Here is a 5,816-nt window from a genome sequence, read left to right as displayed (position 1 = left end):
CATCCGCCTCAAGGTTTTGCGTGTTGTGGCTTCACAAATGTTTTGCTGTATACCTCGGTTGTAACGAGTGGTTATTTCAGTCAAAGTTGCTCTTCTATCAGCTTGAATCAATCGGCCCATTCTCCTCTGACCTCTAGCATCAACAAGGCATTTTCGCCCACAGGACTGCCGCCTACTGGATGTTTTTCCCTTTTCACACCATTCTTTGTAAACCCTAGAAATGGTTGTGCGTGAAAATCCCAGTAACTGAGCAGATTGTGAAATACTCAGACCGGCCCGTCTGGCACCAACAACCATGCCACGCTCAAAACTGCTTAAATCACCTTTCTTTCCCATTCTGACATTCAGTTTGGAGTTCAGGAGATTGTCTTGACCAGGACCACAACCCTAAATGCATTGAAGCAACTGCAATTGGTTGATTAGATAATTGCATTAATGAGAAATTGAACAGGTGTTCCTAATAATCCTTTAGGTGAGTGTATATATGTGTATAAAAACTAAAAAACGGTCTAAAATCACCCCTGCTTTATGATTTATGTTTTTTGTTTATGTTACGTGTCTGCTTAGAATATAGTGTTTACCATTAAAACCAGGAGTGAAGTGACTGTTACCATTGATAAGAACAGCTGAACCTTTTCATCTGAACTTGATGCATATAGCTTTTCATCTGCAAAGTAACTCTCAAAGGGTGTTCTTCTCGTCTGCCTATGTCATCAACACCACAATGTAATCAAATGACAGAAGCACACTTCATCCGCTTATGATCACAGGGTTATTCTACAAAAATAGATAGGTCAGTGATTGAATTGTTAAGGGGAGAAAGTTATCAGAAAAACAGCTGATCCTGCTGATTTTTTAAAGGACTGAGATGACAGGCATAGCTATGTGTTTGATGACGTCACAGGTGCATGTGTACATTTAGAAAACATGTAGGTGTTACAATTGGATCCATTCTCTTCTATTGGTTAAAAGGGTGTATCTCAACCAATTCCCAACAGTTACTGAAAACTCACCCACATTACCTGTGCCTCAATACCAAAAGGTTTTGCGGTACATTGCCATCCTCTGTAATGTAAGAAATTATAATAAACACATTTATATTAAACTTAATTTGAAAACCAAACTGTATGCTCCTAATATTTGGCCCAACATAAAAAGAAGCATTTAACCATTTCTTTAGTGGCTGTAAATGCACAGTGTAAGTCACAGTTGTGTCCATTATATAAAAGTCTGTCTGTTGTTTCTCCAACTGCTGGAGGGTGGTTAGTGCTGGCTAACATCTGCCTGATTCTTCACACTCCGGTAGTGAACATGAGCAGGAGTGGATGGAGTGTAGTCACATGAATACACAAATGCGGTAGTTTGTTTTTAAGGGGAAAGTACATGACCACCATGATGAACACACACAGTGGGGGAACAGGTTCCCTTGCTAACCGCAAATCCTGCTTTGTAGTACAGGCATCGTCTCTTGAAAAAGATATTTTAATCTCAATGTGACTTTTAATGGTTCATTAAATGAAAATTAAAAATGCCAGGTCATGATTTTTTAAAGACACGTCTCATGAGAACTTGTACACATGAGAAGGAAAACAAAGGAAGGCAAAGAAGTGGAAGAAGAGAGAAAGTCAGGTTAGAGATGGAAATGTCTGTTATGTGTGGACTATTTCTTTCTGTTTCTCTTTGAGAGTTTGTCATCATTTTGTCTCAGAATGGAAAAGGGAAAACCTTGCTAAGCATACCAAGTATATTTTTTTTTCTCCAAAGCACATCCGAGATCTCATTTGATCTGCGTAAAATACTGCGTAAAAAAATAAGGTTAGTGGCCTAGGTAGTAGGTGGCCTTTCAAATCCTGTAATTTTTGTGCCTTAATTACAGTGCCACCATGAGGCCGATTGGTGTAAAATTTCTGTGACAGTGCGAGCACATCTGTTACAGTTACTGTGCTAAGTTTCATGTTTCTAGCTAATTAAAAATGTTGCCAGGCGAATGCCTGTTTTAATGTGTGAAGTATCTGTATGTGTTGGGCAATAGTTCTTCAAATACACTAGTTGACCTTTTACTTAAAAAACAACTACAGCTTTTATTTGTAGGAGTGCACTGACTGCAAAGAACAAAACGTTTACTGGGAACAAGCCCACTGAGGATTACAGACATCACGGAGCATTAATATTTTTCTTTCATATTTGACTATATAATAATTTAATTGAAATATAAACTATATACTAGTATTATTAACCATACTATTTCATTAAAATGGTTTGAAAATATAGATGCCAGTAAAACTACAATACAATACTCTCTCTTGCTGCTATGTTTCTAACATGTCAACAAACAGCATGGCTCAGAGAGAGAGAGAGAGAGAAAGAGAGAGAGAGAGAGAGAGTGAGAGAGAGAGAGATCATTTACACTACCAGCTCCGTACCTTTCATCCACCATATTGGCGTAATAATCGCGGATAATAAGGCAGCATGAAAGCGGCTACATGACAACAAGCGCAATCCATAGCCTGGTATCAACCAATCCAGCACAACAGTTTGTCCCATACACGGAGCAGCAGCACAGAGTCACGATGATTAACGATGCTTCTCTCACCAAAGCAGGCTCACTTCAGCAGGAAGGCGCAGCGGCGGCTTTTCCTCTGGGCAAACTTATAGAGGACTGAAGTTTTTCAGAGAGCCCGCAGACTCGTTGTGGCCCCGCAGTGCTGTTTAACATTTTCCACAGAGACTAATAAACGTTACGATCCGACCGACACTGAGCTCGTAGCTGTTTCCTCCACCTGTTTGTTAGGCAGCCATGTTTAACCCTTTAAAGTAAGTTCAGTTTCACAGCATCGTCCAGATAACTCCCGCTGGTGTCATGTTTTGCAATCCTCTCAGAAAGATGAAGATGAAGACAGGTACAGGATGGTCTCCCTCAAAGCCAGAGGTGCTTATCAGCTCATGCGCGGCGCTGTCAGTGAAGACAGTGTCTGTTTAACGTTAGCTTGCTCTTAGCGATGTTGCTAACCTGTTGCTATCTGCAGACTAGCACGGCTCTCACACAGTACAGTACACAAAACTGTGTAGCAGAGTGACAAACTTATTATAAACCAGCCAGGCTACTGACTGTCAGTATAATTATTAAATTACAACTTTCTGTCTGCTGCAGCTTGTGGCTAAGTTACCTCCAGAGAAAAACACACGCTGGAAGCAGCAGGCTGACTCGTAGCTCCGCTCCGCTCTGCCTGTTAGGCCCGCCCCTTAACCAATCACAAGTTTAGAAAGGTGACAGGCATCTACATGAACGAATCGGAGGCCTTTCTTAAAAAAAAAAACAACCATAGTCGGTCACAGCTCAGGGTCAGAGGTTACCCTCTTAAAGTGACAGAGCCTAATATGACAACACCTGCTAAGACATTTAAACTTTTTAACACAGGAATGACATAATATCAGAGCTTTATTTGCCAGGTATGTGTGCACATACAAGGAATTTGACTCTAGATTGTACATTGCTCACCATGCACTGACTTATACAATAATAAAATCAAACGCAGGCTACAGTGTAGAGAACACATATATGCACACTATAAACAACAACAATAAAGAAAGACTGAGACAATAGTGCAATTAGCAGAGTGCAAAGGATGCAGAAGTAAATTATTATTACCATTATTATGTACATGTTGGAGGTGGATGTGATATACAGGTACACATACATGAATACATGTACTCAGTGCGATGGAGCATAGTGCAAAGGATGCTGGATTGAGTAGTATTATGTATTATGTGCAGGTGTTATGTACTTGAGGTAGGTGGGTTTGGTAAACAGTATATACAATACAATATGACAATATAGCAGTATGAACAGTGTGACCAGCACTGAGATAGAGAATGATGAATAAATAAAAATTGGTAATCAGTAAACAGGTGGCTGATTAGAGACAGAGGGGGAAGAGTGGGGGGGGCTCCTCCTGAAGGCCTCGATCATCTCCACAGTTTTGAGCGTGTTAAACTCCAGGTTGTTCTGACCGCACCAGAGAGCCTGCTGATCAACCTCCCGTCTGTAGGCCGACTCGTCACCGTCCCGGATGAGGCCTATGACTGTTGTGTCGTCAGCGAACTTCAGGAGTTTGACAGATGGGTCTCCTGAGGTGCAGTCGTTGTTGTAGAGGGAGAAGAGCAGTGGGGAGAGCACACACCCCTGGGGGGCGCCAGTGCTGATAGTCCGGGTGCTGGATGTGATGTTCCCCAGCCTCACCTGCTGACTCCTGTCAGTCAGGAAGTTTGTGATCCACTGACAGGTGGAGGCTGGCACAGTGAGCTGGGTGAGTTTGGTGCTGAGGATTTCTGAGATGATGGTGTTGAACGCTGAGCTGAAGTCCACGAACAGGATCCCTGCATGTGTCCCTGGAGAGTCGAGGTGTTGCAGGATGTAATGCAGTCCCAAGTTGACAGCATCATCCACTGACCTGTTAGCCCTGTAGGCAAACTGCAGGGGGTCCAGCAGGAGGCCTGTAATGTCCTTCAGGTGGGCCAACACCAGTCTTTCAAAGTACTTCATGACTACAGATGTCAGATCGACAGGCCTGTAGTCATTTTATCCAGAGATGGAAGACCGGGATGATTGTGGAGCGTTTGAAGCAGGAGGGAACTTCATACAGCTCCAGTGAACTGTTGAAAGAGATTTTCAGGCAGGATGGAGACACACCGTCCGGCCCATATGTACAGTATAAAGCATTTTATGCATATACTCCTCACCGGGGGGGTCCACTGGGATAGCCACCAATTTTATTAGGGTGGCCGTGGCCCCCCCGGTAGCACCACTGGATGGGACAAACATTTTATGATCAATAGCTTTCTTTTGTGCATTTATAGTGCCTCCTAGTGGTCAATTTGAATGAGACTTGCAGTGTATGTGTGAGGTCCTTATCTAGACATATCCTGCAAGTTTTGTGTTGATTGGACAAACAATTTGTATTTTGTAGCCTGATTTGCATTTTATCCCCTGCAGTTTGTTTGCATTTATAGCGCCCCCGGATGTTCGATTTGAATGAAACTTTCAGGGGATGTTTCATTTACTTATGAGGACACATCCCGAGAGATTTGTGATGATTGGAGAATGAATTTGGGATTTATAGTGTAATTTGTGTAATGCTAAGCACCTTTCTTGCACTTGTAGCGCCTCCTAGGGACGTATGTACATCAAACTGTCCAGGTATATCCGGGGCACCTATCTGAACATATCCTGTGAGTTTTGTGATGATCGGCCCTACAGTTGCTGATTTGTGGATTTATGTCCAGAGCCACGCCCCTTACAAAGTTCATTGGTCCATATCTTGAAAAGTAATTGAGATATTGACATGCTTTATTCAACTTTTAATAGGCTTGATCCAATGATGATTCATTGAAAATTTGGTGGCAATTGGAGCTATGGTCCAGGAGGAGATGTCAAAAATGTGATTTTCAAAATATTCTAAATGGCGGAAAAATTTTATAGGCGGACCTTAATAGTCCTTGAGGCTTTTTTGTAGAGCACATTGAGCTGCACCAGTGTGAGAAATTTCAAGTCAATCGGACTTACAGTGTAAGGGGCGTGGCCTTTCAAAGTTTGCATTTTTAAGCCTTAATTATAGCGCCACCATGTGGACGATTGGGTTCATATTTCTATGGAAGCTGATGCACACCATTTCCAGTTATTCCCCCAAGTTTCATGTTTCTAGCTTATTCCAGCTCACGGGAATTTGAGCCGGCGCGGCAGACAACAAATAATAATAATAACTAAAACACACAAAAACAATAATAAACAGTCTCTGAGTAGTCCTCTGGTTTATTAG

Source organism: Micropterus dolomieu, linkage group LG18 (assembly GCF_021292245.1).
Source record: "Micropterus dolomieu isolate WLL.071019.BEF.003 ecotype Adirondacks linkage group LG18, ASM2129224v1, whole genome shotgun sequence".
In the NCBI taxonomy this organism is placed as follows: Eukaryota; Metazoa; Chordata; class Actinopteri; order Centrarchiformes; family Centrarchidae; genus Micropterus; species Micropterus dolomieu.
The sequence above is the reverse complement of the archived record's forward strand: the minus strand, read 5'-3'. Positions refer to the sequence as shown.